At 34.9% G+C, this 14,598-nt stretch overlaps 1 pseudogene; it reads right to left on the bottom strand.

Moving 5' to 3' along the window:
* Positions 1 to 649: 649 nt before the first annotated feature.
* On the bottom strand, positions 650 to 3,886 carry LOC119571256 (annotated as a pseudogene).
* Positions 3,887 to 14,598: the final 10,712 nt, after the last annotated feature.

The following is a 14,598-nucleotide window of genomic DNA, read 5'->3' as shown; positions in this document are numbered from 1 at the left end:
TGTTGCTGGTTATAAAACCCATAAAACCAGTTTTTCCCGTCCCGTTTCCCTATTTCGAGTTACCATGCCTAATGATGTCAATAAAGAGAACTGTTGAACATAAAGTTTTCATAAGTAAAGTTTCTAGTCAAAAATACTATAAATGTATTTGTATACTTCGCGCACACAAACACACACACACACACACAAATACTTTCTACATACACACACACAAATACTTTCATCCCTGCACACACCACAAATATTTCCATACACACACACACACACATACTTTATATACACAACACATAAATACTTTCATACGTACACACATACAAATACTTACATACACACACACCACACACACAAATACTCTCTCCTCACACACACACACACACACACACACACACACAACACACACACACACAACACACACACACACACACACCACACACACACACACAAAGAAAGAAAAAAAAAAAAAATGTATATGAATACCTCATTAAGAAAAGAAAAAAAAAAAGAGAGAGAAAAAATCAGTAATAATAACTAGCATCACAACAATATAATAATAATTTTGAAAAAGGAAAGCTATTCAATGTGTTGAAAAGGGTTTTTCTGCATTCCCTTGTTGATCGTTCACGAGGATGGACCTTTCCTTTATCGACACTTAATCTAGTATGCTGTTGGGATATCGTTTAAAAAACATCAAGTTATTTGATCTATTACACAAATATTTGTCTTATTCATCGACACATCTTTAGCTTTGGTTGGCTACACTAATTAAACATGTTTATGCTTAACGGGACTGTAAGCAACCCTTACTCGTGGTACTTTGGACCTGTCTTCCTTTCAAAACTAGTCTTGCAAACGAGCGGGCAAGCAGTTCGGTAGTATCTGCTTATTCATACAGGGTTAAGGCCTATATTTGTGGGGACAGTGTGCATAGAGTCCTTTTCTTTTGTGACATTGTCCGAGGCCTGGGGTGTTAGGTCTCCCAATCCAAGAGCAAAGTAAAGTAATGTGAAATGAAATGGATTGGAGTGGATTTGGGGTTTTTTTTGTTTTTGTGTTTTTCTTGTTTGTTTTTTGTTTGTTTGTTTTCTTGTGTTTTTGCGTGTGTTTTTGAGTGGACTCAGTTTATTTTTGCGAGTTTTTGTTGTTTTGCTTGTTATTCGTTTCTTTTGAAGTGAGTGCGATAGTGCGTGGTGATAGTGTTGTCCCCCCCCCTCTTCCGTCTTACTTGTAAATAACTAGTTTTTTTTTTTTTTTTTTTTTTTTTTTTGGGTGTCGTTTGTTTGTGCGTGTGTGTTGTGTCATGTAGATGTAGTATAGTTAGTTAATAAAGTATTTAGTGTTCGTTGATTTGCCCTTGTGTTTGTTTGTTTGTTGTATCCTCATGGTTGTTTGATGTTGTTCTTGTGAATATAGTTTGTTTTTTCGTTTGTGTGTCTTGCTCTGTGTGAGTGTGTGTGTGTGTGATTGGGGTGAGAGAGGGTGTAGGGAATGTGTGTGAGTGTGAGTTATGTGTGTGAGGTAATGTGTGTGAGAGAATGTGGTGAGTGGTGAGTGTATGTGTGGAGTGTATGTGTGTGAGTGTATTGTGTGGGAAAAGGGAATGTGTGTGAGTGTATGTGTGTGGGAGTGTATGTGGTTGAGTGTATGTGTGTGAGAGAAGGGTGTGTGAGTGTATGTCTGAGAGAATGTGTGGAGTGTATGTGTGATGTGAGTGTATGTGTGTGAGTGTATGGTGTGAGAGAAGGTGTGTGGGTTATGTTGTGAGATATGTGTGTGAGTGTATGTGTGTGAGTGTATGTGTGTGAGAGTATGTGTGTGAGTGTATGTGTGTTGAGAGAGAGAGAGAGAGAGAGAGAGAGAGAGTATTGTGTGGGGAGTGTGTGAGGAGTGTCCGTCCGTCCCTCGTCCCTTTTGTTGTGATTTCTGTCTGCCTGTCTGTCTGTCTGTCTGTCTGTGTGTTGCTAGGGGCCCAACAACTCACCATCATGTTCCCTGCGTGTATTGGCACAGTTGAGTTTGACTGGACTGTTGAATGAATGCATGTATGAGTGACTGACTGACTGATGACTGAATGACTGGTTGTGTAAAAGGACAAGACAGAGATTTCGTTAGTTAGTTAGTAACAAATGCAGATGTAGGTCGGAGGAGGAGGAGGAGGATCTACGTGGCACTAGAGAGGGTTGGTTGGTTGTTTACATGACAAATACAAAAGTTTGCCGTTAGATGGCGTACATAAAAGAAAACAAACAAACATACTCTTCCATGGCAAACTTAAGCAAATGTAACAGGGACCTTAGTTTTAGGTCATAGGAGCTATCGTGAGCTATTATTAATAATAATATTCATTAATAATAGCAGTATCCATTATTTATAATTCAAACACTCTCTCTTTTTTTTTCATTTTGTGTGTGGTTTTGGTGGGGTGTGTGTTTGTTTTGTTTCTGTCTGTCTGTTGCCTGTCTTTTGTGATGATTAGGGGCATAAAATTCAAAGTAACCCACACAGACAACACACACATGCGCTACACAACAAAGAAACCAAACAAACAAAGCAAATATCCCCAAAGCTATGAAAATGAGTCAAACATGTGTGCATTTACCCAGACGCACATACCCCATTTACTAGCCCTTTGTCACACACACACACACAACACACACAATCTACTCTACTTAGTCTGTGAAATGAAATGTTTGATGAGTAATTCAGAGTTAAAGGGTCACTTTGTCTATGGATATGCCTACATTTAACTACAGCAATCAAACTATCATCACCAAAAATACTTATTTAGTATTACTCGCTAGTATCCAAAAATGTTGACAACTAAACCACTGTAGCTAATATACACAGCAGGCAAGCAATCAATCAGTCATTTTAATTATCACTAGGAAGAAAAATATCTACAACTACTTGACTTGACTCTACTCTACTCTTAGCACTCTACTGACTAACATACCCCACAATGTTAGACAATAATAATAATAGAAAAACAAAAACAAAGACAAGACAGACAAACTGTAATCCTCGCCCAGGATATTATTATTATTATTATTATTATTATTATTATTATTATTATTATTATTATTATTATTTATGAAATACTAACAACATTAAACGAGAATCAACATTCATTCGGTTTTCCCTTTTTATTTGTAATAATACACAAAAAGTCAATCACAAACAAACAAAAACTAAAAAACAAAAACTAAACAAACAAGCAAGAAAACGTCAACACTTTTTCTCTCAAATATTTCGTTAGGACCTAAGATAGGTCCAAGGTTTTGTTTTGGTTGTTGGCTTTGGTGGTGGTGGTATTCGTTTTCGTCCTTCTTGATGATGTTGATGATGAAGAAGAAGAAAACGTTTTAACCGCCGGAAACCGTACAGGGTGCGTCCTTGGCGCTTGAGAGCATAGACCACATCCCTGGCGGGGGACAGTCTTCCTCTTTGGGGTGCTCAGTGTAGGTGACAGCGTCACGAATTTACGTTCTCGAGGAAAAACCTTGAGGACACCAACGGGTTTCTTCATAGATGAGACCAGAGATACGCTTGACACCTCCACGACGAGCAAGACGACGGATGGCAGGTTTGGTGATACCCTGGATGTTATCACGCAACACCTTGCGATGCCTCTTTGCACCTCCCTTTCCGAGACCCTTTCCGCCCTTTCCACGTCCAGTCATGGTACTGTCTTGTTGAGCTGCGACTAAACACAAGATACTCGCCAACGCCAAACAAGAGCAATGCTAACTCTCCCCTACGTCAGTGTAGCGCTCAGGCTGCCGCATCAACCGAGCGCTCCTCTTAACCGGCCGCTCTTCAACAAAAAGCTTGACAAAGCCTTGTTATCGCTCGTAAGTCAACTCACCGATTACACAACTAGATTAGTACTCCAATATTAGTTGATTTGGTGTAATCATCATTAAACATAACTTTGTGCTTTGCAGCACATCACACCTCACAGCATCATACCTCAAGCTCTGTTTACACAGTGTGAATGGGCGGCGCCAAGCCACACAGTGATAGCCATACGCGGCGCGGGGTAAGGACAGGGCCGCTGTGGTATAATTCAATCTTGGAAAACTGTGGCGCAGTTTCCATCTGTCAATCTAGATACAAACAAAAACAGTCAATCAACATGGCACGTACCAAGCAGACTGGGACGCAAGTCTACTGGAGGCAAGGCTCCCGCAAGCAGTTGGCCACCAAGGAGCACGTAAGTCTGCCCCTGCTACCGGAGGTGTCAAGAAGCCCCCTCGTTACAGGCCTGGAACTGTCGCCCCTTTGTGAGATCCGTCGTTACCAGAAGAGCACAGAGTCCTGATCCGCAAGCTGCCCTTCCAAACGTCTTGTCGTGAGATTGCCCAAGACTTCAAAAACTGACCTCCGCTTCAGTCGTTGCTGTCATGGTCTTTCAGGAGGCCTCCGAGGCTTACCTGGTTTGGCCTTTTCGAGGACACCAACCCGGGGTGCCATTCACGCTAAGCGCGTGACCATTATGCCCAAGGATATCCAACTTGCTCGTCGTATTCGCGGAGAGGGCGCCCTAAGCTTTTGGTTGCTTGCTTGTTTCCTTGCATACCAAAAACCCAACCCTTTGGGCCCTTTTTAGGGCCTAAATAAGTCCACAGAGAGATTAAAATGCGGATTTTGTTGTGTTCCCAAAATTTTAAAACATCAATCAATCAATCAATCAATCAATCACCGTGACAGTTACAATATGTATATGTATATATAAAATATTGTAATACAAAAGTTGTATAATACTTTTGGGGTTTTAAGCTGTAGAAACCTAGCATAGCTTTTGTAAGTGAACTGCATCACATAATACATCCTACTTAATGTAAACGTTATATGAATCTGATTAGATTTATCTTTTTAATAAAGATAACAACGATATTCACAAAAATGTGTATGTATACAGATGTATGTAGATTGATATTGTGTGTGTGAGTGTGAGTGTGAGTGTGAGTGTGAGTGTGAGAGTGAGAGTGAGAGTGAGAGTGAGAGAGAGAGGCATAGAAATTGTGTGTGTGTAGATACACACAATTTATTTATCTATCTATCTATAGATAAATATATAAATTGTGTGTATATATATAGATAAACTGACAGATTGATAGATAGATAGATAGATATAGAAATTGTGTGTATAGAGATAGACAGACAGATAGATAGATAGATATAGAAATTGTTTGTATAGAGATAGACAGCAGATAGATAGATATATATAGAAATTGTGTATTTGAGATGATTTAAAAGGATAGATAGAAAGATAGATAGATAGATAAAATAGATAGATAGATAGTAGATAGATAGAAGATAGTTTGAGGTAGATAGAAAATAGATATTGTTGTATATATTATACAAAAATTAAAATATATTACTATATATATATATATATATATATATATATATATATATATATATATATATATATATATTGTATTACATAACCCCTTCTCTCATAAATGTGTGGCATTCATAAATTATCGAACAGACATAATTATTGGTGTGCGACGATAAAGATACTTAGACACAAAAAAATTTAATTTTATCCGTTGGCCTAAGCAAACAAATCTATCCCAAACTGTAACCTTACAGATAAGCCAAGTTAAAATAAGAGCATGCTTCATAAGGTCATTTTTTTTTATTACTTTTTTAAAATGATTTGTGGCTCCAAAAGGAGCCGATGTTGGTGTAGAGGCAGGTAAACCCTAGCACCTAGTATTTACTTTGAAAAGTGTATGGTGACGGCCTGGTACCTTCGCTCACAGGTGCTTGGCCAATTCTCCTGGCAGGCGAAGCTGACGGCGGTCTGATCTCCCGGCTATGATGTTGGGAACGCTTGTTGTAGTGTGCCAAGGCGGGAGCTTCAGCTGCAATGCGTTCAAAAAGTCATTACGAAAGATTCATGATTGACATGGCCTTGGAGGAGATCCGGTATCAGGGTGGACCCGCTTCAAACACCTTGTAAATGTAGTGCGAGCTCTCCTTCCTCCGCGCTTCTTCTCTTATTCCCTTTGGGGATAGAACTTTTGGGCTTACGGCCTTTTGGCAGCTTTCTGAAGTTTTGGGTTTGGATGATTGATGGAACAGTTGCAACAAAATGTGCTAACAAACCGTTTCAAAATTTCCTTTTATAGTGCGTACTGCGCCAGGACTCGCCCTTGACAAGACCGACTTAGCCCACCTTATTGGCCCCAAACCCGGGAAACCCCCGCGTGCCCCACAGTCCAAAACGGAAGGTTCATTAGGAGCACTATAAAAGTCAAGCTTTTCGTTTTCAAATATGATTTTGAATCTTTGAGCAAAGTCATATCTAACATCATCATGTCGGCCTGGTAAAGGGGGGTAAGGTAAAGGGCAAGTCAAAGTCCCCTAAAACAGGGCCGGTTCATTTCCCGTAGGTAGGTTCACGCCATTCTGCGTTAAGGGAACTATCGAGAGGGTGGGAGCTGGAGCCACTGTGTAAAAATCCCCTGCCGTCATGGAACCTGGCTGCTGAGTACTAGAATTGGCAGGTAATGCTGCCCGTGACAAAAAGAAGACCGTATCATCCCCGTCATTTGCAGCTGGCCATCCGTAAAGACGAAGAGCTCAACCCAAACTCCTCTCTGGCGTGACCATCGCCCAGGGTGGTGTCCTGCCTAATATCCAGGTGTGCTCCTCCCCAAGAAAACTGAGAAGAAGTAAATACTTTGTATTACCTTTTCAAAATATCGGCTCCTTTAGGAGCCACAAAAGCTCAAAAAAGAGAGATCTTTGACAAAACAAACTCAGTCCTATGGGGTGGCAGGGTCTAAAAAATCTAATGTCAAAATGCACCAATAGAAATGGTTTTCACACATATGGGTGACATTATTATGTATAAATATACGCACGCAAACCAAGGGCTGATGACTGCTTGCGAGTATGGCGATAACGTGTAATCTTGTTTCAATATATGAATAATGTGCACCCACAACAATATTATAAGACCCATTGTTAACGTTAGGACAAATTTTGTTTACATAAATAAAATAGATCCATTTACTTGACAGTTATAATATGCGTGTATTCATAACAATATTGGAATATTAAAGTTTAATTTCAATGTAATATAATATGTATGTATGATGTATGGATGGATGGATTGTATGTATGTTATGTATGTATGTAATGTATGTATGGTAATGTATGTATGTTATGTATGTATGTAATGTATGTATGTAATGTATGTATGTATTGTATGTATGTAATGTATGTATGTATGTATGTATGTATGTATGGAGGGATGTGGAGGATGGATGGATGATGGATGGTGGATGTATGGATCTGTGTCTATACATGCACATATATGTATCTGATCTGTATCTGTATGCGCATGTGCATGCAACTGTTGTTGTCGCATGTGCATGCAAATGTGTGTGCATATGCAGTACATGAAAAACTGTGTGTGCAGGGCATGTGCATGTACATGCAACTGTGTGCTGTGCATGGCAGTTTATGCAACTGGGTGCGTGTACATGTGATTGCATGTGTATGCAACTGTTTTGTGCATTGTGCATGTACATGCAAGTGTGTGTGCTTGTGCTACATGACATGCAATGCACATGCAAAACTGTGTGGTGTGGTGTGCATGTGCATGTGCATGTGTATGCAACTGTGTGTGCGGTTTCATGTGCATGTGCATGGTAGCAACTGTGTGCATGGGAATTGTACTGCAAATGTGTGCATGTGCATGTACATGCAATGGGTGCATGTGATGTACAATAATGTACATGCAAACTGTGTGTGCATGTGCGTAAGTACATGTACATGCAACGTGTTGCATGTGCATGTACATGACATATGCATGCAACTGTGTGTATGTACATAACTATAAAGTAACTATTTATGAATAATAATTTGGTAGAATAAAATGTGACCATATTCTAAAGATAAATATATCCCTTTGTACAGAGACATGACTCTAATTAACGAGCAACCATCAAGGGGGCGTTTGGTGAGTGTTCGCGCTTGGAAAACCTAGGGTGCCAAACGTTTTGAACTTATGATTTTTTCAATAGTTATATGTTTGTTCAACTGTGGACTCTGCCCAAAACAAAACTCAGAGTTAGTGAATGTGTAACAATACCTTTAAATATATTTGCTAAATAATGTGCACACAAAATATTTTGACATAACTTTCCAAGCTTGTATTTGTAAATAACACAAAAATAGTTAATAAAAATTAAATTAAAATTTTAATATTATTGTATGCACATACAGGTATAAATGTCGCGTGATAATATAAATATATAGATCGAAAAGATATATATATTTTATATTAAATATAAATATATATAATTTTAGAGTTGCATTTAAAATACATACATACAACATTTATTTTAATATAGTAATAATATATATGATATAAATATAATATTATATAATATAATATATATATAATATATATATATTTTATATAATATATATATATAACATATAATATATATATATATATATATATATATATATATATATATATATTATATTTTGGGGTGTGTGTGTGTGTGTGTGTGTATCCAATCGTAACAAACTGTGTTTTATTTCGTGTTTTGATGTAATATATGACGTAAAAGTGAATAAATATTAAATCACTATACAAGTCTATGATATAACCATTTCATATATTATAAAATATTAATATTATATATAATTATGGAAAATATATATAGATATAGATATATAATGTGAAGTAAATCTTAAATATATGTTAAAGTTTAAAATCTGGGCATAACAAAGGAATTATTAATAATAAAATTTTTTATATTTTTTTATGATATATAATAAACATATATATAATATTAATATATATTATTATAGATATAACATATTATATATGTTAAAATATATATATATATATATATAATATATATATATAATATACTATATATATATAATTATATGATATATATATAAAAAAAAGGAGAGAAAAATCATAATATATTATATATAGTATATATATCTGTATATAATGAATATATATATAGATGTGTATATTATATTTAAATGCATATAGATATATATGTATATTAGTAAAATGATATATATATATATATAATTTTGGTATGTATATATGTATAATTATTTATATATGTATATAGGTAATATGTATTATGTTATATATGTATATATGATATATTATAGTTATGAATATATGTATATAGAGATATATGATATGTAATATATTTGTATATGTATAATATAGTTTTATATTTACTTTTTTATGTGTCTTATATATGAAAATATGTTTTATATTTATATATAATGTATTATTATATATATATGTTTATATGATATATATAGTATAATAGTATATATATGTCTTATGTATATATATATAGGTATAATGTATATATATATGGTATAATGTATATATATTGTGTGATATAATAGATAATCGTATATATATGTATATATATAATATGTATATATTAATAAAGTAATCTTAAATGTATAATATGCTATATAATGTAATATATGTATAATTATGTTTATATAATATAATATAATTGATATATATATATATGTATATAGTATATAAATGTAAATCATGAATATGTATAAGATATATTATATAGTATAAAAGTATATAAAGTAATAATTATATATGATAATGTAATAGTCAATATGATAATGTAATAATGAATATAGTATTAAAGGGGATATAGTTAAATGAAGAAAGGATAAAGTATTAAGTAGATGAAGAGATAAGGAGTATAAAGGGAGAAAAATGAATATCTTAAATGAATGAACTCAGGAATGAAAGAAACAAAGAATTAAATATTATGCAAGGTTTTCCCCACTTTCCATTACGTTTAATTTAACTTATCCCCCCCTGCCTTATTTTTCCCTTTTATGTTTATGATTTATTATTATATCTTCACAATACAAGATATGTATTTGACCGGTTTCGATTGTGTCTTCGTCAGAAATACATGTATTTCTGACGAAGACACTTTTATACATCTGTCCATATGAATACAGCCAGATAAATACACCAGCGGCTAAATTACATATCATAGAGCGATAAATAATAAAAAGCGATGGATAGCACGGAACATACTTACCCATTGCTGGCGATAAAAATACAAATAATATAAACACGAGTGATGACATTATCACACATGAAACTGTTCAATTTAGAAAGTTTCCCTTTTTTAAATGTAAAATTTCAGTGTATGAAGGGAAAAAAGCGTTAGATTATAAACCAACCAACCAACAAATCAAAGAAATATGTATACCATATATATATCTAGACCGACATACATACATACATACATACATACATACATACATACATACATACATACATACATACATACATACATACATAAACACAGACAGAAAAGGGAGGAGGGAAGACAATAATAAGAGGGAGGAAGAGAAGAAGAAGGAAAAGGAAAAGAATGAGAAGAAGAAAAAGAATGAGAATGAGAATGAGAATGAGAAGAAGGAGAAGAAGGAATAGTAGAATGAGGAGTAGTAGAATGAGGAGTAGTAGAAATAGTAGTAGTAGAATGAGAATTAGTAGAAGGAGGAGGAGGAGGAGGAGGAGGAGGAGAAGGAGGAGAAGAGGAGGAGAAGGAGAAGAGGAGGAGAGGAGGAGGAGAGGAGGAGGAGAAGAGGAGGAGAAGAAGAAGAGGAGGAGGAGAAGAGGAGGAGGAGAGGATAAGGAGGAGGAGAGGAAGGAGGAAGAGGGAGGAGATAGGGAAAGGAAGAGGAGAAGAGGAGAGGAGGAAAGAGAAGAGAGAGAGGAGAAGAGGAGGAGTAAGAGAGAAGAGGGTATAGAGGAAGGGAAGGAGGAGTAGGAGGAGAGGAGGAGAGTAAGAGAAGGAGGAGTAGGAGGAAGGGTATGAGGAGGAGAAGAAGAGAGGAAGGATGATGTTTGTCCTTTAACATGTATCAACTCTTTGAAAATAAATAAACAATCACGACAGTAAATTAAACAAGATTTGAACGTAACAACGACACACTGTGATTATTAAACATAAACTCACGTCTTTTACCACTGAAAATGAAACTCGTAAAATTGATCAAAGGGTCATTAAACTAAACCAAAAGTTCGGAGAAAGATGGTTAATACACATACATACGTACATACATACCTGAAAAGATATAGACACACACACAAATATATATATAGAGAGAAAGATAGATGGAGAGAGAGAGAAGAGAGAGAGAGAGAGAGAGAGAGAGAGAGAGAGAGAGAGAGAGAGAGAGAGAGAGATGAATATAGATTTATTGTAAAATTTCCCATATAAAAATCAGAAAATAAAGCAATAGGGAATACGTATTCATCTATCTATCTATCCATATAATATATAAAATTTCCACCGACACCAAGACACAGACAAAGACATCGATACAGAGACAGAGACAGAGACAGAGACAAACAGACACAAAGACAGAGACAGACAGACACAAAGACAGACTCATCAAGACAAGAGTGAATACATAATGAGAATTTAGAGTAACGACCGAGGATGAAAAGTAATGTAAACTAGGAAAAGAAGTGGGCAAAAAATATATATCAAGATTTATGAAGTGATATGATATGGATGGAAATGTATGGAAATACATATCTTTCAAGATGAATAGAAGGGCGAGACGGTACTGAATACAAAAATGAAACACAAGAGTGAATACATAATGAGAATTTAGAGTAACGACCGAGGATGAAAAGTAATGTAAACTAGGAAAAGGAGGGGGCAAAAAATATATATCAAGATTTATGAAGTGATATGATATGGATGGAAATGTATGGAAATACATATCTTTTAAGATGAATAGAAGGGCGAGACGGTACTGAATACAAAAATGAAACCATTATAAGCCTATAAAATATGTTTAGAAATTACACATGTACTTACTTTGACCGAAGCTAAGATGCCATGTCCATCGAGTCTGAACGTGAATGCAGTATTTTCTCCTGGTATTACCCAGTCGAACATGTTTTAAAATGTACTTCATTTTCCTTCACTGGTTCAAATGTGTCCAATATGTATATATCGCACAACAATACAGAGAGAGCACTCGCGCCAATAGTCGAACATTTTCCTTCACTGGTTCAAATGTGTCCAATACGTGTATATATCGCACAACAATACAGAGAGAGCACTCGCGCCGATAGTCGAAGTGTGAATAATAATAATTAGACTTAGTCGAAGAACAAATAAGGGGGGCGCGGACGGACGGACGGACGGACGGACGGACGGATGAGAGGAGCACAGTTTCCGATGGCAGTTACATTACATATAGATCGCACAACAAGAGAGTAAGAGCAGCACACACGGCGATGGTCAAATTGTGAATGATAATCAGACTTAGGCAAAGAAGGGCAAGCACGGGGGACGCGGACGGATGGGTGGGATGGGAGGGCACCGTTTCCGATGGTAGTTTCGAAATGCGGCACTGATTGGCTGCGACAGAGGAAACTTGTAGCTCATTGGCTTCGACAAAGGAAAACTCGATTATCGTTATCTGCGACGCGACGCGACGCAACTTGACGCTCATTGGCTATTGTTATAACACAGAGTTATGAAGATCAATTTTTCAAACAGAATGCGTGTGATGAAATGGGTATTACATAAACGTTACACTAGGCAATAATTACCGAAATGATCAAACATGATTTTAATAACTGTCTAATAAATGTGGGGACCATTTATAAGATACACAAGTAAATAATATGAAACGAGAAATGAAATAATATAAATATATGAATAATGTTACTAATATTGATACATGTTATTAACGTATATAAAGAAAGAAAGAAAGAAAAAATATATATTAATATTCAAAAATCAAAGAGAGCGAGAAAATCTGATAGACGAAGAGATAGCACAGTAACGGTTCCAAAGATAACGGATGGCTAGATAACAACGGATGGCTAGATAACGGATGGCTACGGCCGGCATCCACCAACGACCACATGATAAGGCATGTAAATCATTATCCTCTTACGTAGAAAAATAGACCTAGAGTGTGGAAATAAAATGATAATAATAATAATGTTGATAATAATTATACAGATTTTTTGAACAGCAATAATACTATCCATAATAATTACAGTAATAATGAAATATATAGCAATTATCATAGCAATATCAATATTATTCATAATATTTGCAAGTTAAATAATACAAATAATACAAAGAAATAAAGAAAAAGAGAAAGAAAAAAAGTATATATAAATTAACGTTGGACAAACGCAACACCAAATACGCTCAGCCGTTAGACAATGTTTACGGTCAGTATCAGGGGAACTTATAGCTTATCTCCGCTAATCCAACAAAAAATTTCGCGCTCATTGGAGGTCTATGATTAAAACTGTTATCAAAACTGAAAATCGCAGAAACAACATGTATGTAACATACAGATATGTATAATTTTCTAATATATCTAATATAAATCTATCTATCTGTCTATCTATCTATCTATCTAGTATAAAATAGATATATTTTTATTATATATAAAATACAAACATATATTCTATTTATATATATATATATATATATATATATATATATATATAATATAAAAATCTATATGATATACTAATATATGCTATAGTAATATATATATATATATATATATATATATATATATATCATATAGTAGTGTACTAATATACAGTATATACAAATATACACACACACACACACACACACACACACACACACACACACACATATATATATAATATATATATATATATATATATATATATATATAACATATACATTAATGTACTAATATATGGTATATACAAATATATAAATATAGATAAAATAATATATATATATATATATATATATATATAACCATTTATATATATGCACACAGATCGATCCATCGATCCATCCATCCATCCATCCATCCATCCATCCACACACACACACACACACACACACACACACACACACCACACACACACACACACACACATATATATATATATATATATAAATATATATATATATATATATATATATAACATATACATTAATGTACTAATATATGGTATATACAAAAATATAATATAGAAAAATAATATATATATAATATATATATTATATATATATATATATTCACACAGATCGATCGATCCATCCATCCATCCATCCATCCATCCATCCATCCATCCATCCATCCATCCACTCATTCATTCATTCATTCATTCATTCATTCATCCATCCATCCATCCATCCATCCATCCATCCACACACACACACACACACACACACACACACACACACACACACACACACATATATACACATAAATGTGTGTGTTGTAAATAAAAATTCACAGAAGAAAACACATGCTGGCCTGGATATCAACCGCGGTGTTGTTATGGTGACACTATATGACGAAATGTTTGCGTTGACCCAACCGAGCACTGAGTCCCGTCAATTGTTATCACAGAGAGGTACATAGTGAAATTCACGCCTTACTCCTTGCCCCGCAAGACAGAAAAAGAAAAGAAAAAAAAAACACTCACACACGCCAAGGCACCATTTTTGTCCCTTTAGATAAAAAAAACGGGAACATGTATGACGGTTTTTAAGGGTT

The sequence above is a fragment of the Penaeus monodon genome, unplaced genomic scaffold (genome assembly GCF_015228065.2).
Source record: "Penaeus monodon isolate SGIC_2016 unplaced genomic scaffold, NSTDA_Pmon_1 PmonScaffold_5664, whole genome shotgun sequence".
NCBI lineage: Eukaryota > Metazoa > Arthropoda > Malacostraca > Decapoda > Penaeidae > Penaeus > Penaeus monodon.
This window is presented reverse-complemented; position numbering and strand designations above follow the sequence as displayed.